Genomic DNA, 26233 nt, shown 5'->3' with positions numbered 1-26233 from the left:
CTCAAGGTGTAAAATTCTCACGTTGATTACACAGAGCATGCCACATGCTACCATGACTCAGTGGCGACAGAAACAGACTCTAGTTCAAGGCTCCTCACACCCATAGCCAGACCTAATATGGACTTTGGCTTCATGGTTCTATGCAAGTTTTTTTTCTGACATTTTTTCTGTAGAAGCTCAATCGCAGAAATAAAGGAAGACATTTTTGAAGTTCTAATTATACCCCAATAATTTCTGTCCAAACCATTTTAAAAGCGCACAAAGATTCTGCTAAAATAAACACAGATTTGAGGATTCTGAAACTGACAGAGAAGTACAGTGCATTCCATGCAGTTTGAGATGGTGACCAACCATACCAGGTTACAAAATGGGCATTCCAGCCACAAAAAGCCCATAGTTGTATTAGTTGTTTCTTGGTTTAATCTACAAAACTAATCTGCTACTTCCCATTTTAATCAACACTCAGCTAGGCTGTGAGTGGCAGTGCTGCTGACAGTTTGACGACTGCACAAGAGGTTTTCCCAAACAAAGATTAGGTTAAAGGCAAAAAAATATCATATGCTAGATGAAATACCCGGTATTGTTCAGGTCCTTAATTAAATTTTTGTTTACTGGAAAATAAAATGAAAATGTACATGCTTCATTTGACTCATTGCTCTGGGGTGGAGCTGGGGATGAGGGGTTCAATATACAGGCTGGCCTGGGGAGAGAGGATTACCCCACTCCTCTCACTACAGCAGCTTGGAGCCAGGTGAAAAGCGCCTCTCCATGGCTACTCTAGCTCCAGCAGGCACAGCCAGGGGAGGGGTGCATATCCCCGCCGAGGGCAGGTCCAAGTTCATCTGCCCCTGCATTCTCCAGCCACAGTGAGGAATCCAACAAACTGTGCACTTTCCAATTGCTTCCTAACAAAAGCCAACAGCCAGCAATGGTCCTGTACAAATTGTTAGAAGGGGAGTCTCAGCCCTCCCTCCCCCCACCCCCTCTAAAGGGTGCCTGGGGGATGTGAGGCTCAGGGGGCAGTCCCTGATGGGGCCAGGTACCCCAGCCAGCCCCTTTCACCTGCCTGGTGATTCTGTGTGGTTTTATGAGAAGCAATCCCATTCAAGGCACATCCCATTTTCCTGGCACAACTAAACCCTTACTTTGCTTTCATTCTTAGCTCTTACTATTTAGGAGTTTTTGAGCAGCGAGACACAGACAAACTCCAAATATATAAAAAATGTACATGTTTGAAAGTAGCATTACAGTGATAGAAATGTAGCCGTGTTAGTCTGGTGTAGCTGAAACAAAATACAGGCTACATAGTCCTGTATTTTGTTTTAGCATTACAGTGGAAATTTTAACTGCACAAAAACCCAGTAATTTACATTTATGATTCCAGCAGCAAGCGGCTGCTGGAATGAGGAAGAGGGCAAGTGTTTGCATTATTTCTCCCATTTTGGAGTGTTTGTGATGTTATTGAGAACCTTGGTGCCATGTGCCCCACTGGCAAGGCAAGGTATGGCAAGAAGCACCAAGTGGCAGAACGCAGACACAGTGCCAGGAAAGACTGCACTCTCAGACCCACAAGTATGACTCACTCATCACTTGACAACAGGACAAAACGATCTCCAAGCTCGCGTTAGGGATTCCTGCTGTGGCAAGTGTTTCCCTAATAATGAAGTGTTATTTTCTCAGTTTGAGATCAAGTATAGCAAAACTACACAGTTGTTTACTTGCTCAAATAAAGCCGCATTGCACTATGAACATCCAGTAAATGTAGAGCAGTAATTGTATTTAACCAATACTAAGTAGGTACTAATAATTTGATGATAGCTTATTGTATCAAGTGAAGACGACAAATATTGCTAAAATATCTGAAAAAGAGGCTGACCCCTCTGGTATTTGTCAAAGGCAGATACAACCCACCCAAAGTACAGTTGTTATAAATAATAAAATAACTGAAATAGCAAAGTTCTACACTTTTCTGACTAGCCTAACTGGACTCCTATAAACTTAAAAAACAACAAATGATCCTGTACAGACTAACTCGGCTACCCTCTGAAGCTTCTGGACTCCTATAGTTTCTTCTAAAGATAATTTTATTGATATTTCCAGGGGACTTCGAAGGCCAAAACTATAACTGGGTCCAAAAATAAACAAATAAATAAATTAAATAAAGTTCCTGCAGATAGGTTCATCAATGCCTATGAGCCAAAATGGTCAGTGATGCAACCTCATTCTGCAGGTGTCCCTAAGAAGATGGTACTAGATGACAGGGGGATGGATCATTTGATAGGAATAAGCAGTACAAAGAATCTCTCACTCACACTAGGCTAAAAGACCACTGATCTGATCCAATATGACCATTCTTATGTAACCATGCACTGGTAAGTGATCTATTTAAGAAGGTGTATTTCACACATGTAACAGCAACCATACAAACTATTTAGATAGTAAAATAGTTTTCAAATTCTAGGAGACATACACAGAAAATGTGCTTTATTCTGATTACACAGCTCTCTTAGGACATTTTTCAAACATGAGATACTTCACCTTAAACTCCTAGTTACATCTACAATTGAGCTATTGTAGTAGGAAATCCAGTAAGATTAGTTTCTCCAGCCCTATAGTCACAAGAACAATGCTTAAGCTCAGCTATAAAGACAAGTGGAAGGGCAAGTTCTGCTACCATCTGAACTATTTGATTATAAAAGTTTTCAGTACTTTTTCCTTGAGTAAGGTCTCTATTAAACTACAGTTTATCCAAATAACAAACAGCTATTCTATGAAGCAAGCCATTGTTCTTAAAGACAGCAGATTACCCAGAAACTAGCACTTTGGTCTTTGTTCATTGTACCTATGTCACCTATTGCTGAAAAGCAAGGGGAATTACAATTGCAAACTGACTATATCTAATCAACTGTAAATAAGGGGAAATGCAATCACAAAAGCCAAGGCGCATCAGAAGCAAAACAGAAACAGGTTTTGTAAATAGTTAGAATACTGGCAAGTCCATCCGTAGAAGTTTAGGGTTCTAGTACATAATGTTCACTGAATCCCCAACTTTTTCCATTTCACTTTGTTTACACAGACATTACCGACATTTTGAGGCAGCTCCTTGAACTCAAGGCCTCAATTCAATTCCCACCCACATCAGCCCTGAGTGTTGGGAACAAGATTACATACAAGGTTTGTGCTTACCATCAATTTTAGATACAGCCTTATGATGCTACATCTTTGTTGCTGATGAGCTGCAAAGGGTATTTCTAAGCCATTATATGTTTTCCCACCATGAATATGATAAAAGTGCTTACAAGCCTGCAAAATGCACCACAGTAAGGAATCTCTTTGGTACATCTCCTCTATATGAATTACTAAGCTGATCAATCTTACAGAAGTTCCCATTAAGAATGAACTTTTTCATCTGTAGAGACTACGGTCTATAGTTGCAGTAAACCCATCCTTCTATTTTAATTCATCTAGATCAGTAAAGGGACATTAGCATATCTGTTGCCAGATTCTCAAAGATCCTGAGCACCTACATCTTCTAAAATGACTTTAGTGGCTGAAGTGCTGAGCAGCTCCTCTCTCTGGGGAATGAGGAGAGGAAAACTGCTTAAGGAAAATTAATTCTTGGCTTGTCTTAGAATCATAGAACACTAGAACGTAAAGGGAACTCAAGAGGTCGAGTCCAGTCCCCTGCCCTCACGGCAGGACCCAGTACTGTCTAGACCAGTGTTTCTGAAAGTGTTCCGTAGAATCACTCTCAGAAACACATTAACTGGCCGCCCCAGTTTGTTTATTTACCAATGCCACAGCCACGGAGCCTCGCAGCTCCCAGTGGCTCCGTTTCGTCCTTTGCAGCCACGGGGAGCCGCAGCAAGCTGCGCCCACTGAAGCTGCAGCGGCCATGGAGAGGCGCTTCTCACCTGACCCCAAGATGCTTCAGTGAGAGAGGGCTAGGGTAGTTCTTTCTCCTCGGGGAAGCCTGCAGACGAAACCCTCATGCCCAGCCCCAACCCAGAGCAATGATTTTAAAGAAACATGTACATTTTCATTTTATTACCCCCAAAAAATAATAATTGAGTTAAGGACCCAAGCAATGCCAGATTGATTTTCTAGTGGATATATACATCTTTGGCATGAATCTGCACCACTTAATTGGGACCAGCTGTAGGTGGATACCTGTTTTAATAGACATCACTAAGCAAACAAATGTACCATAAGACTGATGTTCACAAACTGGGGGTTTGCAAGATTATTACACGGGGAGGGGTTGCAAGCTGTCAGCCTCCACCACAAGCCCTGCTTTGCCTCCAGCATTTATAATTATGCTCAATATAAAAAGTGTTCATAATCTATAAAGGGGAGAGTTGCATTCAGAGACTTTCTATGTGAAAGGGGTCACCAACACAAAAGTTTGAGAACTACTGCAATAATTAAAAAGTGATTATGATCACTGTTCTAATGAACTGTAATGGTGAGAAATATTATGTGTTAGCCGATGTAGCAGTTTATTTTATACTTGTAAACTCTTTCCATATTAACTACATCTCCCTCTATAGCATCTTACTATCAAGGCATATTAAATATTTACTCAGCCAATTATTCAGCACTGAAACATTTTTTGTGTCTCTGAAAGTTTCCAGTTTACATTAGTTTGAAACCAGATGGATTGTTTAAAATCAGATTTTGATCAAAATTTAAATCAGCAAGTAGGAAACCTTGATTTAAATCACAAATTTTAATCTTGTTTTTTTTTGCTGTTCAGTTATTTTCCTAAAGGAGGTTTATTTTTGTTGGATGGTCACTCTTAAAAAACATAGACTCACAGAATTATAGCATTGGAAGAGACCTCAGGAGATCATCAAGTCCAACCCCCCTGCTAAAAAAAAGCAGGACCAACCCCAACTAAATCATCCCAGCCAGAGCCTTGTCAAGCTGGGACTTAAAAACCTCTAGGGATGGAGATTCCGCCACCTCTCTAGGTAACCCCTTTCAGTGTCTTACCACCCTCCTAGTGAAATAGTATTGCCTAATATCCAACCTAGACCTCCCCCACTGTAACCTGAAACCACTGCTCCTCATTCTGTCATCTGTGACCACTGAGAACAGCCTCTCTCCATCCTCTTTGAAACCCTCCTTCAGGTAGTTGAAGGCTGCTATCAAACCTTCTCCCCCTCCCCCCGCAGACTAAATACGACCAAATCCCTCAGCCTCTCCTCGTAGGTTGTGAGCTCTAGTTCACAAACATTTTTATGCCCTCTGCTAGACTCCCTCCAGTGAGTCCACATCCTTTCTGTAATGGGGGCCCAGAATTGGATGCATTACTCCAGATGTTGCCTTACTAGTACCGAACAGAGGAGAATAATCACTTCCCTAGATCTGCTGGCAATGCTCCTACAAATGCACCCCAATATGTCGTTAGCCTTCTTGGCTACAGGGACACACTGTTGACTCATATCCAGCTTCTCATCCACTGTAATCCCCAGGTCTTTTTCTGCCTAACTGCTGCTTAGCCAGTCAGTTCCCAGTCTGTAGCAGTGCTCAGGATTCTTCCGTCCCAAGTACAGGACTCTGCAGTTGTCTTTGTTGAATCTCAGATTTCTTTTGGCCCCATCCTCCAATTTGTCTATGTCACTCTGGACTCTATCCCTACCCTCCAACATATCGACCTCTCCCCCTAGCTTAGTGTCATCTGCAAACTTACTGAGGATACCATCTAGCCCCTAATCCAGGTCATTAATAAAGATGCTGAACAAAACCAGCCCCAGAACCAATCCTTGGGGCACTTCACTTGATACCAACTGCCTAGCAGACATGTTGATTTGCAACTAAATATAGTCTGTATAGTCAACTTTGCACCTTTTTGCTAATCAAGATAATATTCTCAAAAAGCTGCACTTGGTTTGAAAGATATTTATTACAAGCTTGGACATGATCAACAGGTAAATATATGGTCCAGGCAAGTCCTTATATTAAAAACCATTAACAAATTTCAATTTGACCATTTTCACTACACCAAACAGGACTGAAAGATACACTACATAATTTAGGTATGTCTGCAGAAAAAAAGGACTGTTAAACAAGAAATTATGTTACCAGGGGACTGCACCCACTGCTCGCTACATTCACGCTTTCTAGCTGCAACAAGAGAGCCTGATGACATCATTCTGTTGCACGTCAGGAAAAACTTTTATATAGAGAGACTTAATTTTCCAGTTTCTCTGCTGTCCCTTTTTTTATACGTAGATTGTAATCTTTCAAAAGAGATAAACTTAAAAAACACCAAATGGTCTGGTAGCACTTTATAGACTAACAATACATGACCAGAGTTTACATCTGAAGAAGTGAGCTGTGTCCACGAAAGCTCACGATACCATCTGCATGTTTTGTTAGTCTATAAAGTGCTACCAGACCATTTGGTGTTTTTTAAGTTTATCCTGTACAGACTAACTCAGCTACCACCCCCTGAAGCATCTCAAAAGAGAGACTTTTCTGTGTTTGTACAATGACTAGCACAATTAAGTTGTTAAATACTTTGGTTAGCCCATGAACCCAGCCCAAGATGCCTTCTCAAGTCTACATTAGACCCAATGGCTCCTGCAGAGGAAGTGAAACCCATTTAAAATAAAAAACTGAGCTAGTAAAATTTTATATGTAGACTAGCTTCGGATCTCTCATGACCATTAAGCATAACACATTAAACAGTTAAAGGCTGCTACAAAGTTTTTGTAAAGTCTTTGGGATGCCTACCCCTGTTTGCCTGTTCTTGAAGCAAATATAGTATTTTGCTAGAAGGATTATTCTTCAGAAAAACGCATCAGTTGCATCTACTAGAGGAAACAATGCATTTTCTCTTAGCAAAATCTGCTGACGGCTATCTAACAATAAAGTGCAGACAGTCTGTAGTTATCTAAAGAGCACTACCATAGTCAAAAACTAGTTATTTATTCTTCTCTCCTTACTGGAGTAATGTACTTATAAATAGTATTATTAATGCTTAGCATTTAGTCCTCAACATCCATGTGAAGTATTTATTATCACCACTTCAGATACAGGAAAAACAAAAAAGAGGATAAGTTACTTGCCTAAGGGAGCCAATGGGAATCAGGACTCAGACCTGTATTCAAATCAGTAGTTCATGTCACTTCTCTCTCCTTGAATGTGAGAAAGTGTTCACTAAAGTAACACAGTATTGGGCCTCCTCTTTCTTGTTCCATTTTAATAACTGGTGCTGAAATAACCCTTTCATCTTTCAAACTGTACATTCCAGAATTATCCAGAGAATTTAATTCTGACCCTTTTAAAATCAGATCTGAGAAATTTACCCTCTCCTGGGAAATAATATCCATGTTTTATATAGTGCTTCTCATCCACATATCTCAAAGCATCAAGGAATACTTTGTTTCTTCAGAGGTTTAATGTGCATGCGCAATGAAAGGCTACATCACAAAATGAGAGCTCATTTTCTATATATTCTTATCAAATTCCCTTTAAAGTGTCTTTGAAAGAAAAGGCAGGTTTCTTCTGTATAACGCAGAAGTTCAAGGAACTCAAATACATAAAGAACCCCGATAATGTGTTCAGTCAGCTCATAAAGGAGAGCCTATAGCTAGTATCTCCAGAGATATCTGGTTTGGGGTGCAAAATTGAGTGTACACAGACTATATTTAGCTGCAAATCAACATGTTTTTTAAGAATGACCATCCAACAAGAATAAACCTTTCTTTAGGAAAATAACTAAACTGCAAATGCAAAACAAGATTAAAATTGGTGACAAATCAAAGTTTCCTACTTGCTGATTAGACATTATAAGTGGAATAAGAGAAGGCACTAGAATGAACCAAGTTTGGTTCAAAATGTAAAAAACACAGTCACTTCTGATAAGTCATCTTCCCTTCACAGTGAAGAGAAAGACAACCCCCATTATTTATCACTGGCCATTAACTGTTGAAAAGGAAGAGCAAAAGGTTCAAACATGGACTCTGACAACAAAAGGTTACGGCTACCCTGCATTTACCCTTTGTAACTAAGTACAGTAAACCCTTATATACTAAGCATTTATAAATTATGTTTTTCACATAACATTTTCTTTTAATGACCCATTTTTATACAACACATGCTCATGGGAGGGCGTTTGGGTCCATGGGGCACGCACTTTGGGCAGCTACCCATACCTGCTATTCCTGGCAGAGGTGGAGTCCTGGCCAGACACACTGCCTCCATATGCAAGCACCGCCCCCCAACCCACCCCCAAATCAGTGCTCAGGGAGGGACAGGGGCAGCACATGCAGCTGCCTTGCCATGCCTCCTCTGGGAACAGCAAGAGGAGCCTCCATAGATGAGCACCCCACAGATACAGCACCCCAAGCGCCTACCTGTGCCCTCACTACTTTCACACACACAAGCATCTTCCCAGAACCCATATCCCATGTGCGCAATATGTACAACCGCGAGAGTTAAGCAATAAATAAATAAAATAAAAACCACCATGGCCCCTTTAAGAAATGCTTTTTGGTCCTAACAGGCGGCCGACGGCCATCCACCATCTTGTCTTCCTGCACCGGGCCAGACAGTTCCCCTGTGGAACCAGGTAAATACCTGGGATTTTCACCTTCTGACCAGGAAAAAAAAAATCAGAAAGTACTGGACATTTTAGGTGAAAATACTAGACACCTGGCAACCTAGTCATGCCCATTGGTAACCCTATGGTTCCCATTTATTTTTCAGTTTATACAATACGTTTTTATAGAACACATGGTTTTCTAGGAATGTAACTACTGCGTTATATAAGAGTTTAATGTAGCCCAACCTGTTTTAGCAAGCATTACAGTGTCTTCACCCAAGTGTAATTAAGTGTTTCTATTTTATTCCCCTCCAACATGCTGACCCTCTTAAATAAAGACTACCATTTGGATGTGACTGCTGAGTTGAGGCTACACCTATACCCTCTCTGGATACACAACAATTTGAATCATCATATGAAAAAGTCAGTGAGTGGTGTTTATCAGTCCAGCTGCAGCCAACACTGCTTATTTTAAAGGGCCTGAAGTCTAAGAGGTGTAAGAGATGGCAGGCAGTGTTCCCTTCCAGCTTACAGTGAATCTTGAAGCTTTTGCATAATAGGGTATAAAGATGCTATCATGGTGCTTATTTATTTTAAAGACTATTTTTGTTTGCTACTATATGTTAATGAAATTGCTTTTGTCTCTTGTTCTGCTTTTCATGTTTACATTCTTTTTTATTATGGTCCTTCCTATTTTAGTGGCCAATATCTTCCACTGAAGGAGAAATAAAATGTCCTCTTACGTGCTTAGCACTGCAGTAGGAAATTCTAACTTCCTCTAACCCATATCTGAAAGGTCCTTAAACCTATTCCCTGTTCATGTGCACAGAGTTCCAGTCAGCCATTTCTTTACTTCTAGGGACAGAAGTACAACTAAGGTTGGGCAGAAATCTTTGTAGGTACTGGAATATGCTTCACCCACCCTATTGCTTTTTGAAGGTTGGAAACAAGAAGTCCAGTCTGAATCAAGGCACAAGTCCATAAACTGCTGTATTGGCAGGAACCCCACTGTTCACAATGGCACTGAGTTGAAACACGGGGGGTTTTGGAGGGAGAGGGGTGCTGGAGGGGAAAGGGAGTCAAGAGAGAATTTCCTTAACCTTGTTGTTCTCATTACAAATCACTCATCAGGATGCAAAATAGGCATTTACTGCGATACTCAAGGACACTGAGTGGCAATTCAAGTTGTGTTTGTTTTCCATTCCTGGCATTTTTGAAGGCCTATCCAAAGGACTCTTGCTAAACAAATCAAGTTTCTATTGCTATAATTACAGTAAACACATGCCCTACATGAATCAGTACACAAGAACAGCTCAAGAATTAAATAAATGCAGCTATATGAGTGATTAGAGTGCAGGATTGAAGCCTGTGCTACACCTAAAACTAGAGATGTGAAAAATGTCATGTCGTGAGTGATATAGTTAAGTAAACCTAACCCTACAGTAAGAAAAGCTAAGTGAAAAAGAATTCGTCCATTGACCTGTTATAGAGATGGATTATTTTCGTATCACAAATCCCTTCTGTCAATGCAGAAAAAGTCTATGCTATAGCAGCACAGCTGCAAGGCCATTGCTATGTTGCAGGGTATAGCCACACGTCCTAAGTCAGGAGACCTGAGCTCCATTACCACATCTGTAAAGTTCCCTGTGTGATTTTAAGATATGCCCACGCTTAAACCACTTACAGTGGCATAGATGCAGCACTGCAACTGCATTGCAATAGATCATCAGTATAGAAGCTGCATTCCGTGATAGGAGGGATTCTCTTGTTGGGGTAGGTAATCTACACAATGACAGAAGGATTCCTAGTGCTGTCTATACTCAGGGTTATAGCTTACATCTCTCAGAGGTGAGGATTTTTCATACCCTCAAGAGATGAAGGCTATGTCTACACTGTCCCTCTCTTGCAGAAAAATATATGCAAATGAGGCCAAGCGTGGAATATTGCTACGCCTCATTTGCATAATTACTGAGGCTCTGTTTTTGCACAAGAGGGGGTTTTTGCACAAAAACAGCATCATTAATTATGCAAGTGAGGCACGGCGATATTCCATGCTTAGCCTCATTTGCACGTTTTTCCGCAAGAACGGGGCAGTGCAGAATAGCCTCCTGCTATGTCCATGTGGACCATCCCTATGTTAAGGCTATACACATCTGTGGGTTGGAAATACTTTCTCTCTCAGAGATGTGGTAAAGTTTATTATGTTAATATTTAGTACAGTGCTTTGAGATCACTGGCTAAACAAACATCTATTTCAACAGGAAAAAGTTCTAACTGCCAACCTATACTTGAGTGGCAGAATTTCTGGGGTGGATATAGAGGGCCAGTCCTTACAGAGCAAGGCTGACAACAACCTTAGATTTAGTAATACACAATTCTCAGCCACCCTAATAGACAGAATAAAGGAAGACAATGTTGCCTGTCTTGCAAGATTATTTTGTCAATTGTCAATTTTTCCATGCATTTTCAAAGCTATACATAATGAAATCTTCTTTTAACTAGATTCTTTAGATTTCTTTAAAATGTTTGGATTTGTTTCTTTTTAACTTATAAATTGCATGTAGAAAGGCCATATGACAACAAATAGAGGCTTCTCCGAATTTTATTCTAATTTTTATAATGTCATTGGATAATATCAAGTTTACTTTTTAGTATTTTTCAATCACTGATATACATTTTCATAGTTGCAAGAAATTATTATTTAACTACAGAGTTACAACACATTTTTTATTCATTCACATAGGACTCTAATCTCTTAAAAAGCAGTTCTTACTTTGCCTATCAGTTAATGTTGGTCACTGATTTGGCTGTGTCTATACTTCCAGTTTTTCTGGAAAAGGAGCGTCTACATTGGCAGGCTGCTTTTCCAGAAAAACCCTTTTTCCGGAAAAGCGTCTGTGGCCAATGTAGACACGCTTTTCCGGAAAAGAGCCCCGATCACCATTTTCGCGAATCGGGGCTTTTTTGCGGAAGAGACTACTGGGGTGTCTACACTGGCCCTTTTCCGGAACAGTGTTCCGGAATAAGGACTTATGCCCGAGTGGGAGCAGAATAGTTTTTCCGGAATAGCGGCTGATTTTGTACAGTAGAGCGTCGTTACTTTTCCGGAAATTCAAGGGCCAGTGTAGACAGCTCGCAGCTTATTCCGGAAAAGCGGCTGATTTTCCGGAATAAGTGGCCCAGTGTAGACACAGCCATTTAAGAAAAAAAACAACTAATCCTTTGAAGCCTAAACATATAGGTCTGTGTCAGTATCAGAGACAAATCTACCTTTGAAAATATTTGAATAAATTTTAAAAGCATGTTTAAAATAAAGATTCATTAAAATAACAGAGAAATACCGTAACACTGCTCTGGAAAAGTACCCAACATCTATGCAGTGGCATGTTCTACAGCAGTAACAATGATTTTCAAGTCTGAGTTCTCCTGCATAGCTCGAGTGCCAAGCACATTTATGTGTTGAGAAGTAGAGTTGGTCTACAGAATGGAAATGATCAGTTGCCAGACATAAATCCATAAGCACTATGCGGTGCAGATGAGTTAACGGCCAATGATGAAGGGTCCCTTTTAGATCTAAATCTCTTGAGTTGCACCAACCTAAAAATTCAACCTCTGTGATCACACAGTTTCTAGTCATGCACTGAGAATTTGAGAATATTTTAGTTCCTTTGACAGAAAACCCTGGTACATGGGCTCAACTTCTGTGCCAATGTCCCCCATTTGAAAATCACAAGGTTATTGTGAACAGTTTAATATATGTAAAGTGTTAAAATAATATCACAATAAGCACCACAGAAAGGCATACACATATTACAAAAACCTAAGTTAAAAGAATAGTATCTAGGCTGCAATACCAAGCACAAAAAATTATGAAATGCCAGATTTACAGTTGTCTCTGTAACTTTAATTGAGCCCTCTTGTTTTCCCAACTTGTACACTGAATGTGGCAGGGGTCCCATGGAAAAAATAGTATGTCATTAAGGAACAACAACATTTGCATGGACATGAAAAGGAAAGAGAGGTGGGTTGGTATAGCAACATGAAGCCTTACACTCAGCAAAATAGCATTTCTCAGTTTGTATTATAGTGGTATTCCGATGCAGCAATATAACTCTGTCCCCACTAGGTGCATGACTTCAATTAAGAAAAAAATTCTAGTTTGAATAAAAATCCTAATGCTGATAGGCAATTTATACTAGTCACATGAGTTAGCACGCCAAGGTTGTCCATAGGCTCCTTCATAGCAGGATGAGGTAAGAACTAGGAGGTAAACCATAGTATCCTCAACTTGTTACCTCATGAAAAAAAAAAAAACCCCTACAAACTGACGTCTTCACTAGGACTTTAACCTGAGATAAACAAGTTAAGCACATACCTTTTTCCTAATGGAAACGAGGCCTGAGGGGGATTGTACTGGTTTCATCATGTTGGTACATTACATACGCAAGTTACTACTTAAGATAAACTCTGAGTGAACAAAAAGAGTGATTTTTTTAACATTTTTCAATTTAGTTAAATCTGAATGGAATTTCACAAAACAAAGAACACACCTTTCTACCTTGACTCCGAATGCAAACAATAGAGGCATTAAGGTTTCTCCTACTTTAAGACACACATAAGAACAGCCACACGGGGTCAGACCAAAGGTCCATCTAGCCCAGGGATGCGCGATAATTTTGGAACGGCGGCCACTTAGAACATTTTTGAAGTGGTCCCAGGCCGACCAGAAGTGGCAGGGTTTAAACCAGAAGGGCAGGGGCCAGGATGCTTCTGGGCTACCCCACCTGGTCTGGGGGTAGGGGTAGCCCCTTTGCCCCCCCTTCCCACTAGGCACCCATGCCCCTGGCAGGACAGGAAGAGGCTTCCCACGCTCCCCCACCTCCAGGCCAATCAGGGCCTGGGGGCAGGGGAGCACAGGAAGCCTCCTCCCACCCTGCAAGGAGCACGTGGCACTTTGAAGTGCCGCGTGCTCTTCGCAGGGCCGGGGTAAGGCGAAGGAAGCTTTGTGCATCTCCCCCATCCCCAGGCCCTGATTGGCCTGGGGGCAAGTGGAGCGCAAAGTGTCCTCCCGCTGCGGAACCAGTAAATAAACAAATGGGAGCAGCCAGTTTGGTCTAACTTGGTACCACCACTCACCCTGCCCCTCAGGGTCTCACTTTTCCTGGGTTAGGAAACAGCACTGCAAAGTGAGAGATTCAGACAGCAGCAGAGAAGCAGAGGCCAGAGTCAGCAAGAAAACAGTCAACTTCTCTACTCCACCATACATTCCCCTGGCCCAAGAAGGAGTGGGATCCAGACAACAGTAGCACTATCACAGAGGAAGTGCCTCTAAGGCACAAGCAGGGCAGGGAGAGGTTGCTGACTGTCCTCTCTCTTGCTTCTGGCCACTTCCTTTGTGCTGCTGCTGCAGACACTTAGATACTGCTCTTACTTCCTCTGGGCAGCCAGCTGTGGCAAGAGGTGCAAGATCCAGGTAGCAGCAGAAGCACCAAGAAAGCAGCCATTCCAGCCAACAATCAGCTGCCTGATAGAGATTGCAGCCTAACCCAATTATAGGGTTGCCAATTTTGGTGGCACGTATTCCTGGAGGATTCATCACATGACAATCTTTAAAGATTAATCTTTATTTCCAGGAGACTCCATGATAATCTGGGAGAGTTGGCATACCCCTCTTCCCCTAGCCAGGGAGAGAGGAGTCAGTCAGATGGGGCTGCACAAGGGGACAGGGCAACTGAGAAGGATAGAGGAAAGCAGGGGTAAGCATGATCCCAAAACAAAATGCAGTTAGGAGAGTGTCTTAGTCCCCTTCCAGAGAGGAGGCTGCACTGGCGCTTCAATCCGTCAACCCCTCCGGGAGGTTGAAGTGCCAGTGCTGGTTTCCCACTGCCGAGGAGGGGGAGACAAGGTGCAGGGCAAGCCTCGTGGAGCAAATCCGGCTTACAGAGGAAGGAAGTAGCCCCGCACACTGCCACTTACCCTCCTCCCACTTACGGGAACAGCAGTGCAACGGGGAGTGGTGTCTGGGAGCAGCAGGAGGCACAGAGCCAGGTAAGTGCCCCCATCTCTTTCGTGCCTAGACCCCACATCCTCCTCATACACTCAGATCCAACATCTCCACCCTGATCCTGCACTTTCCTTTCTCACTTCCCAGAACTCCTACCCTCAATCCACTCCTGTGCCCTGCCTCCCACCAAACTCCCCCTACACTCAGCCTTCTCCTGTGCCCAACCTCCCAACTGGACCCCCACTTCCAGCTCTTTCCTGCACCCATTTTGTCATCATAAGTGGCTGGTTGGTAGTCTCTGGAAAGGTCTATGTTGAGCAAGGCGGTCCATGGACCAAAAATTAGAGACCCACTGGCCTAGAGTTAAAGATTAACAATGTGGCCTGGTTTTCAGAGAGACCAAGTACCTGCAGCACCCACTGAATTCACTAGATGTTCAACACTTCTGAAAGCTTGGCCAATTAGTGTTGAACTGTGGATCTGCTGTGAAACTTTAGTAATTAGGTTGTAAAACACTGGTTAACCAGGTAGCCATTAAAAATCCTAGTGGTTACACACACTTCCGGCTCTGCAGCGTACTGCAGATCCCACAGTGCAGCCGGTGCACATGAAGAACCGGCTTATAAGCTGGCTCCCGGTAGGAATGTTAAATATCGGTTAATTGAATTGTCGAGTCACCTCATGAATTCTTATCGGTTACTCAACTATTCTATAGTCCCCAGGGGCAGGGTGGCAGACAGTGCACTCTGGCCCCACTCCGAAGGAGCCCCGTCATTTTGCGCTGCTGCCTCTAATACAGAGACAGCCACACAGGGTGCCAAGCAGGCACTAGTCTGTGAGGGGAGCCAGTTTAAAAAGCAGCTCCCCTCACAAACCATCTGCTTGTCACCCCATATTGATGCCTCTGATACAAGGGTGGCAGCAGCCCTTGTCCGAAGGGGGGAGTTCTGAGCTCCTGGACCCAGCATGAGCAGGAGCCAAGTCTGAGCTGCCTGCCCACCTACCTCCTAATAACACTCTAAAAGCAGAGCCACAGCAGGGGTAGGTCCTGGACCCATCGCAAGCCAGGACTGAGACAGGCTGCTGGCCAGCCTGCTAAAAAATGTACTGGCAGGGTGGGGGAGGGAAAATGTGTATAATCTATAGCATTAACCTATAAGCTTTTGCTTATCAGTTAATCGACTACACTATTACATCTCTAGCTCCCGGTGCACACTGGCTTCAGTAGCCAGCCGCCGGCCCACTTCCAGGGAGCCAGCTGCCACCCCATGCTGCAGGCTCTAATACAAAGCCTGCGGAGTGGTAGCTGGCTCCCCAGGAGCAAAATCAGAGCTGGTGTTCAACCATAACAGAAACCAATAAGCTGACACTTATTGTTAACCATTTAAACGATTCGTCTTACATCCCTATTAGAAATCCAAGAAAATTTTGACCCATTTAATTAATTTACCAGTTAAACATTATGTTTAACTGATTAATCCATTAAACAAGGGCAAGTGGGGGGGGCCTCTCCAACTTGGCTGGGCTGGAGGGGTCCTCCCCACTTGTCATGGCCAGGCTAAAGCAACCCTTCCACCCCACAGCGAGAGACTGCTCCAGTCCAGCCAGAGCAGCCCTCATCTACAGCATGCCTAGCCCAGAGACACATCAGCATGCAGAGCCACACTTGCCAGCAATAGTCAACAGCTTTAAGGGGCATGGGCTGGGGGACCATCTTGGCATGCAGGCAGCCTGACCGAATGCCCTGTGGCACTGCCAGATAGGAGCCGCCTATAGTAAGTACCTCCTTGCCAGAGCCAGGGCCTGAACCTCGTTCCCCAATTCCCTGCCCCTCAACTTCCTCTTGCACCTAAACTTCCTCTCAGATCCTGCCTCCTCCATGTCAATCCCAGGTCAGAACCCTTTTCTTGTACCTAAATGCTTTCCCAGACCCTGTATCCCAATCTTTGCCCCCAAGCACAGTCCTGCCAATAAACTCCATCCCAGACCCCACACACACTTTAACATAATAGAAAAGTGCAACCCATGACCTCTTACCAAAATACTTAGCCGCCTCCCCACCTCCCGAAAAAATACTGCCCGCGTGTTATACCTGCATTTTTTTCAAGCAGTGGCTCACAAATGTTCTGTATAACACCATTTTTAATATATCATTGAGACACGTGCAGAGATGCTTTACATATTAAATTTATTCCAATACATTCTAAATAACAGTACTGAATCAGGCATGTCACTTTTAACACACATTTGGATTTGATGCACAATTGTTCAGTAAGTTGCGATATGAGCATGCTAGAAATGCTCAGGTTTTATATTCTTAACAATATTCTACAAAAATGCATTCTAATATTAAATTTGTACTAACAACATTCTTGCTTACAGATGTGTGTGTATTTGGTGTAAATGGTTTCAGAGTAACCAGCTGTCATTCCTTGAATCATAACACAATGTCCTTTGTCATTAATCAGTACTTGTGTTTGCTTTTCACCTCGAGTCAACTGGGTCATAAGTGAAAGAGATTAGAACACTCATCTGAGGCATGCTAGCGGACAGTGGTCCATACCATAAATAACTTGCCAAAATCATTTCATTAGGAGTCTCTGTTCAAGGAAGGGTCACCACTGAAACAGAAGTCAACACTGCGGTGCATTGGCAAAAGAGAGAGGATGATGTAATACCAGAGTAGCAAGGGGCAAGAATTAAGGAACACAAAACAGAAGAGATTAAATTTGAACGTCCAAGTCTGCTGCACTAGATCCAACTTTAGCTAATGATGTTAAGTTCTTAGCTTTCATTTACATTAAATTCACCCACAATTTTTCCAATCTGATTTGAAACAAACTAGTTAGTCACAAAAAAGTGTCACAAACCTATTCTGATTAGTCATTTCCATTTCCATTAAAACCACCACTTTCAGATATTTAACTCAACTTGAAATCTGTTCTGTTAAAATTTGTATGCAAAGTATCAGTTTAAGAATGAAAAGGGAGCCTTAGGAGGGGTGAGGGAGAATGTATTATTTTTTTTAAAACAATGCAACTATAAAAATTAATGATTCCAGATACTCTGAGAGGTTTTGTTGGAGATCCTGCAAAGGCTTTTTTAAGTTAAGCTGGTGCAGCTACAGTTAGCAACTTTTCTCCTAAGTGTTTAGATCTGGGAGTTAAATATATATAAGGGTCATAATTCAAAATGATCTGGACAAACTGGAGAAATGATCTGAGGTAAATAGGATGAAATTTAATAAGGACAAATGCAAAGTATTCCACTTAGGAAGGAACAAACCGTTTCACACATACAGAATGGAAAGCGACTGTCTAGGAAGGAGTACTGCAGAAAGGGATCTAGAGGTCATAGTGGACCACAAGCTAAATATGAGTCAACAGTGTGATGCTGTTGCAAAAAAAGCAAATATAATTCTGGGATGCGTTACAGGAGTGTTGTGAGCAAGACACGAAAAGTCATTCTTCAGCTCTGCTCTGCGCTGATCAGGCCTCAGTTGAAGTACTATGTCCAGTTCTGGGCACCACAAAGATGTGGAGAAACTGGAGAAGGTCCAGAGAAGAGCAACAAGAATGATTAAAGGTCTAGAAAACATGACCTATAAAGGAAGACTGAAAGAACTGGGCTTTTTCAGTTTGCAAAGGAGAAGACTGAGAGCGGACATGATAGCAGTTTTCAGGTAGCTAAAAGGGTGTCACAAGGAGAAGGGAGAAAAATTGTTCTCCTTGGTTGCTGAGGATAGGACAAGAAGTAATGGGCTTACACTGCAGCAAGGGAGGGTTAGGCTGGACATTAGGAAAAACTTCCTGTCAACAGTGGTTAACACCTGAATAAATTGCCTAGGAAGGTTGTGGAATTTCCATCTCTGGATATATTTAAGAGCAGGCTGGACAGACATCTATCAGGGATGGTCTCGACCAGAGTTTCCCAACCTATGGATCGCCATTACATTTCAAAAGGGTTGCCAAGTGTCTCCCCAGGTGGCTCTGCCCCTTCCCCCCCCCCCCCCGTTTTTGAACTGCCGTGGGTCACCAGGTCTTCCTGAATTGTCAAAATAGGTCCCCATCTGGAAAAGGTTGGGAACTGCTGGTCTAGACGGTGCTGGGTCCTACCGTGGGGGCAGGGGACTGGACTCCATGACCTCCCAAGGTCCCTTCCAGTTCTAGTGTTCTATGATTGTATAAGGAGGAAGACAGGGGTTTTTTTTTAATTTAATACAAAAATCCATTTCTCTCTCAACTGCTAAGCTTTAAATCTCTTGATGCATCATCATTCTCCATTCACAGAACTCCAAGACAGTACCCTCAATCCCAATCCAAAACATAGCCAAAAAGAGACCTGGCTTGGGAAAAAAAAAGTTCCTTATTCATGACATCACAGACACACAAAACAGGTGCAAGGCTGATTTCTTCTCCTTTTTCCACATAAAGCTAATTCAATTTTTAAGTATATAATAAAAATCTGAAAAAGTTTAAGAGATCTTGTTCTTAGTTAAGCAGGCGGTTTATAGATATATTTCATGATATTTAGGTATCACTGACCAAAACTAAACAAGTTAAACGTTTTGTGTCCCCAAAACAATTAAACAGAGGTTCAGCACTGATCTCCTGGAATCTGTCTTTTTTTAAAGACAGTTTTAAATATTTAAATCTCATTGTGCCTCTGGGGAAAAAAATTAAATACACACCTGAGGGTAGAACTGGCCCCAGTTTTGAAGTTATCTTAGCTTAATCATAGGCAGTGCCTATATTTTGAACTGAGGATCATACAGTTTACTTTCCAGGAGGATTCAAGTGATACTGCTCTGTTTGGATAGCCATTGAATTATTTTGCATTTCTCTAACACTTTTCCTTTGTTTACACACAAACTTACATGGGTCTAGTTAAACCATGGCAAATCACTGTGTGGACAACATATTAATTTAAAACGGGCTGTCAATTTATCTTACTCCTATTAGCTTAGTGATAGAAATGTAGCCGTGTTACTCTGGGGTAGTTGAAGCAAAATGCAGGACAATGTAGCACTTTAAAGACTAACAAGATGGTTTATTAGATGATGAGCTTTCGTGGGCCAGACCCACTTCCTCAGCTCATCATCTAATAAACCATCTTGTTAGTCTTTAAAGTGCTACATTGTCCTGCTATTAGCTTAGAGGGGCAAACTAAACCAATAAGCAAGTTTAAATGGATTTAAAGTGTCCACACACAAAGATGTATTATGTTAACTAAATTTGTTTTTTTAATCACATTTTTACTTAAAACTGGCACATTTCTGTGTTTAAAACAGTCCTCAGATTCCTGCTAGCACTTCAAAACTTGTTTACATGGAGGGTATGCCTACTTAATGAAGGGTGTTATGTTAAACAGATGCAACTTTGCATGGTCTTACTCTTGTATCTGCTTAAGAGCCAAGCTTAAACAGATACAAGAATAGTGCCGAGCAAAGTTGCACCATTTTAACATTACTCCTTAGACCAAGCCTTAAGTAGTAATTATGTTTATCTACAACTGTCTGTTTGAACTAGTCTCTAAATAAACCAATATAAAATATCTGAATTTGACAACTATTAGCCTTTGTTATAAAGTGGTAGCTATAGAACGTAGTGGACTCTGGGTTACATTTGTTCTTTTGGGCAGGCTTGATTTAATGTTTACCTGTTTCTTGGAGCTCTCCCCGCTTCTCCTTTAAAAACAAGATTTCAATCTAACTTTAAACATTTTTTCCCTCCTTCCCTTGACAAAAGAGATAAGCATCACTGCTTGAAGAAAGTGAGGAATCAAGCAAAAAATAGTCTGCTTATACAAAAATAAGTTAATGCTCTTCAACCGGCAAATTGCTTATGCAAGAGACAGGATATTTTTAATAGCAATGCTCACACATTAACTTTTGACAATCGTCATCCAGCTCGTGTAAATTACCACTTTAATTAGTAGCCAACAAGTGTTGATCTCCAGCAAATCTGTTCATAATCAAAATGTTTATATAGTTAAGGAAACTAATAATCCTAAAGGTTTCAAACATATATAGAAGTACCACGTAAAAAGGATGTTAAGAGACTGAAGTCTCAGCAATGGGTACATGTGTTTCTAAATGAAGACAATATTAAAACATCAAATGATAGTATTACTATGCCAATAATTCTACAATGGAAGTTGCATGACTAATAACATGAATTAGTCATACAGTTGTGAATATTTCTCTTACAGTGTTCACAGCAGAGGGCAAGCTTTGGGGAAAAACCAACACACATAACACTATCTCTAAATCAAACTGAAATGACTAATAAATAAAGGTCTTAATTATTAATACTCTAACCCCACTTTTTTTTCTGTGAAGTGCATTTGTTTTGAAAGCGAGGATCATGTTGCTACCATGTTGTTTAGCAGCATATTTCAAGACAATAAATACTTAACTTGAGCAAACCAGTTAAGATCATATCATTTCAATCGTGCCCACAGGCTCGGAGACATATATAATTTTGCTGAAGTTACTATTGTTGTCTAGCATCAATAGGTGTTTTGCTTTAAAGGGAAACTTGAACTCCAGGCATTTCCAAAAGCTCAGGTAAATGTACTTTTAGATAGTATATCAGTTCCTGAGACCCTCCACAAATTTTTGCATTTACAATCACTTTTTCTTCTTTCCCTGTTGCTGTTCAAGAGGCCTAAACAAACTGGAGAAACTGCATGTAACAGTTTTTGTTATTTCTGCTATATAAGGAGCTGTCATAGGCACAGAGTAACTTACATTTTAGAACATTTAAACCTTCCCATGAGATTGTGGTAAGCTGAAAATATTACAGACTCTGAATTGGAATAGGATAGCATACCCTAGAAAACTAGTAAACCTCATTTATTGTTTAAATCCATTAACACATTTCTTAACACATTTCTTAACTATACTTCATCAGACTGTACCACTTTAGAGATTCACATTTCCTGCAGCCCCACATAAGCCAGGTCATGTTTGTAAGTGTGAACTACCAACTTGAGGAATGCAAGATCGGAAGACCAGAATTTAAGAACAGTGCGCACATACTAAATACCTACATTACAAATTTTCAACTGTATTATACTCTTTGCCATGTCCCTCTTTTGGGTTATGCAAAACAGGTCTGTACAGTTAATATCCACAGTATGTTCAGTAAACTTTTACATACCAACTCTCTAGCATTTTAGGACCCAAACCACCCCCTTCTTGCATTCTAATATGAAGTTCAATCATGCAAATATCAAACATACAACAACAACATAATGGTAACCCAATTCTCAGCTATTGAAAGGTCAACATGCACCTAAGAAACCAGGGATTTTAAGTGCGTCTAGCAGCCTACACTAGTGCCTCTCTCGGCCACTGTTTCCATATAACTAAATGTCATATTCTACTAGCTATAACTCCCCTTAGTTCCAACTGGAACTCCTGGGTTGCTGTTTTCACACCCACAGCTTTAGAATTATTCACAATCTGCTTTTGCTTCTAGTCCACGTTTCTAGGACAGAAACCTACGAAATTTAGGGCAACAACTCAGCTGCTGACAGAGGAAAAAAAAGCAGTGACTTCAAAATCAAACAATCTCCCCACACACTCCAGAACAGCAGAAAGCACCATACATATCTTTTACTCAGACAGTTGGCTGTTTTTCCAAACAAAATGCATAATGACTGAGCCATCTTTTCAGCTCAAATTACACTAAAAGCTACTTGATACCACATTACCATCTTGATTTCTTTAACCAAGAAATTGCATTAATATATTATTTGTTTTTCCTCTTAAGAAATTGTACATGGCAAAAATTAATGTGTGTAACCTAATTCAAATGGTACTGGTGTAATAATGCAACTGATTAGAAGATGCAAACAAAGAGCTGTCATTTAAAAGGCAACAAAATGAAGTGTCTTCCCCTCCCCCCAGCTCGCTTTCCCTGCAACGGAGGCTTCAGCAGCTCCCTGTTGCTGTGTGACCACCACAGCCCCCATTTGTGCACAACTACACCCCACCAACAACCCCCATTCCCTCTCCTTCAGCCATGTTTAGGGAACCATGACAAAGTCATTCCATATAGTTCCAATTCCTCCCTCGCAGGGACGCTGGGGGGGAGGGAGGGGGGGGAAGAGAGAGAAACCTGCTTCCTTACTTTTCCAATCAACTTTTTGTGAATAAAAGCACAACATATTTCAGAAATGAGGAGCCTTGATTTAGCCAGCTTACCCTGTCACCCCCCACTGCTGCTGTGCAAGAGCCAAGAGGGGCTGCACCCTCCCACCTTCCCAACACCCTCCTCTCCAAACCAGGTCTCAGCTCCACCAGACTAACACGGCTACATTGCTATCCCTGCTCTCCAAACCAGGAACTGACATGTCTTTCCTAGGGTCGGTGCAGCCAGCCCCTCGGAGCTGAAAGGGGTGACACAGGCCCCCCCCCCAGAAAGCTGCCGAAAAGGCCGAGTTTCCTAGCAGGGGGAAGGCTCCGCTCCCCGCCAGGGTCCGGGGCAAGTCCCCAATACTGCCCGCCCCGCTTTTCCCTCCCCCCCACACCCCCGATGGCTACTTTCGCCCCGTGGCAGCCCCCGATGGCGGGCGCTGGGCTTGCCTGGCTCGTCCCTCGCCTGAAGGGGAAGGGACCCCCGCCCCCGCCCCCGCCCCCACCCGCATTTCCTCAGCCCCTCCGGGCGCCCCAGCCGGGTGGAGGGGGAACCCCCCCCCCCAGTGCCCTAGATACCACCCCGCAGTGGGGGGTGCACGGGGAGCAGCTGTTGCCCCCCCCTCCCAAGACGCTTCCTCAGTCCAAGCCCCCCCCCCCCGGTGCGTTGCGGGGGGGCGCCCCCCACCCCGGGCCCTGACAGCTGCAGCCCGGCCGGGCTCCGCTCACCTGCCGCCGCCTGCTGACAGCCGCCGCCTCCGGCCTGCCCCCGGCGGAGCTAGCGGGGGGGCGGCCCCGAGACACTCCGGCTCCCGCCGCTGCTGCTGCTGCTGCTGCTGCTGGGGCCCCGGCTCCCGCTGGGGGGCTCCTGGGGCCCCGGGCTCCAGCTGCTCGGCTTGGCTGCGGGGCTGGGGCTGCGAGTCCCTCCCTCCCGGCGGGGCGGGGCCGAGCGGGGGGCGGTGTCGCCGCCACGGGCCCGGCCGGGTCCCTCCCCCTCAGCCGCGCTCAGCGCGAGCGGCGGCCGCCATCTTCCTACCCCCCCCCCCCCCCCGCAGGGTCCTCCCGCCGCCAGAGGGGGGAAGAGCCCGGCGCCGCCATCTTGGGAAAGGGGCCCGGGAGGGGGGAGCAGTGGCCCCAAGCGCTGCCCCGCCCCCACTCCCAGCACAGAGTTGCCCCGAGCACCCTCGGCTGGTCTCCTCAGCACCTGCGCACGCCCTGCCCCCCCACCCTTCAGGGAGCCTCCCACCCCATTGCCCCCCCCCACCCTTCAGGGAGCCTCCCTCCACCCATTGCCCCCCCACCCTTCAGGGAGCCTCCCCCACCCATTGCCCCCCCACCCTTCAGGGAGCCTCCCACCCCATTGCCCCCCCCCTTCAGGGAGCCTCCCTCCACCCATTGCCCCCCCCCACCCTTCAGGGAGCCTCCCTCCACCCATTGCCCCCCCACCCTTCAGGGAGCCTCCCACCACCCATTGCCCCCCCACCCTTCAGGGAGCCTCCCTCCACCCCATTGCCCCCCCACCCTTCAGGGAGCCTCCCACCCCCCATTGCCCCCCCACCCTTCAGGGAGCCTCCCTCCACCCATTGCCCCCCCCCCTTCAGGGTGCATCCCAACCCATTGCCCCCCCCCCACCCTTCAGGGAGCCTCCCTCCACCCATTGCCCCCCCACCCTTCAGGGAGCCTCCCACCACCCCATTGCCCCCCCACCCTTCAGGGAGCCTCCCTCCACCCATTGCCCCCCCACCCTTCAGGGAGCCTCCCACCACCCCATTGCCCCCCCACCCTTCAGGGTGCCTCCCACCACCCATTGCCCCCCCACCCTTCAGGGTGCATCCCACCCCCATTGCCCTCCCACCCTTCAGGGAGCCTCCCACCACCCATTGCCCCCCCCACCCTTCAGGGAGCCTCCCACCACCCATTGCCCCCCCACCCTTCAGGGAGCCTCCCACCACCCATTGCCCCCCCACCCTTCAGGGTGCATCCCACCCCATTGCCCCCCACCCTTCAGGGTGCCTCCCACCACCCATTGCCCCCAATCCTTCAGGGAGCCTCCCACCACCCATTGCCCACCCAATCCTTCAGGGAGCCTCCCACCACCCATTGCCCCCCCAATCCTTCAGGGTGCATCCCACACCATTGCCCCCCCATCCTTCAGGATGCCTCCCACCACCCATTGCCTCCCCCCAATCCTTTAGGGTGCATCCCACCACCCATTACCCCCCCCCCCAATCCTTCAGGCTGCATCCCACCACCCATTGCCCCCCCAACCCTTCAGGGTGCCTCCCACCACCTATTGCCCCCCCCCCCCCGACCAAGAAGCCTTGGCTGAGCCTCCCCCACCTCCTCAGGAAGGCCCAGGATCTTCACATCACGCAACCCCTCTCCTCCCCCCCTTCCACCTCCATGCATCACCCAGGTGTCACAGAGCCCCGCTCTCATCTCTGGCCCGTCCAAACGTGGTTTGGTGCATTTTTCCAAGGCCCGTCCCCCACCCCTCGGGCATGGCCAATTCAGGGTTGTGTCATGGGATCAAGCCAACAGGGATACATCCAACTAGGGTTGCCAATCCTGCCGGTGTAGCCCAGAGCCTCCTGGAATTGGGCTCCATCTCTCAGAGGCTCCTGAAGCCAAACCGGAATATTGGCCATTAAAAGGCCAGTGACGCAGCAAGCCTTCCCCTCCACCATGCCTGGACGTGGCTGGCACATCCTGTCCTGCAGGCCCGTGGGGGTGGGTGGGGACCTCCACACACTGCCCCCAGCCAAGCAATGACTGCTCCTCCCATTGCCCAGAAATTGCAGCCAATGGGACATGAAAGTGTGGTGCCTGTCCCCCCCATGGCTGCAGGCTGCTTCTGCGAGCAGGACAGGGTCAGAGAACCTGCTTTAGCTGCGCTGCACAGCTGACTGGAACACAGAGCTGACCAAGGTAAGCACCACCTAGCCAGAGCCTGCACCCTAACCAGGGCTGGAGTACCCACCCCCACCAGGCTCCCTCTGCCTCCTTCCTTTGTGCCTCTTGCAGGATGGCAGCGCCACCTCCATCCCCTTGTCAGGGAGCAAATTGCATTGTATCACTCACATGCATAGCACACCTATCACATCATCCAGCTCCAGGCTCCTGGACCTCCTGAGTTCAGCTCCCCCATATCAATAAATCCATTCTTGGAGTTTAGTTAGCCAGATAATATTAAGATGCTGTAACAGAACATATTCCATCACTTCCCAGTCGGTATAGGATTCCAATTTCATCCATCATCTGCAGATCTCCCCAAGATGGTGCACCACTCCTGAGTCAAAGAGCCTATAATCTCCCTGTGTTATAGCTAGTTACAATAGACTTGTTCAGTGAAGCCTATCAAATCTAGACTGGCTGCTTTTGTGTTGATATTAGCTTCCATTTCCAAGAAGCTTCCCCCAATAGCTATTAAGGAAAAATTAAATTCCATAGTTCGGTGTAGAGAGATGAAGTGGGGAAGGTAATACTTTTTGTTGGACCAATTTATGTTGGGGAGCAAGACCTGCTTTTGAAC

At 44.6% G+C, this 26233-nt stretch overlaps 1 protein-coding gene across 7 annotated transcripts in view; it reads right to left on the bottom strand.

Moving 5' to 3' along the window:
• Positions 1-23696, bottom strand: part of NCOA1 (nuclear receptor coactivator 1) — a 339844-nt gene extending 316148 nt beyond the window's left edge. For 3 of the 7 annotated variants that reach the window (XM_075923289.2, XM_075923293.2, XM_075923292.2), the window contains exon 1: positions 23431-23695. The gene's annotated coding sequence lies outside the window, so the exon portion shown is untranslated. Of the gene's footprint in view, positions 1-23430 lie in introns of all 7 variants that reach the window. The other 4 variants (XM_075923294.2, XM_075923295.2, XM_075923291.2 and 1 more) reach the window with 3 other exon arrangements.
• Between the last annotated feature and the right edge of the window lie 2537 nt (positions 23697-26233).

The sequence above is a fragment of the Pelodiscus sinensis genome, chromosome 3, assembly GCF_052426305.1.
Source record: "Pelodiscus sinensis isolate ZL-2025 chromosome 3, ASM5242630v1, whole genome shotgun sequence".
Classification (NCBI taxonomy): domain Eukaryota; kingdom Metazoa; phylum Chordata; order Testudines; family Trionychidae; genus Pelodiscus; species Pelodiscus sinensis.
Note: the sequence above shows the minus strand (reverse complement) of the source record. Positions and strands in the feature narration are given on the sequence as shown.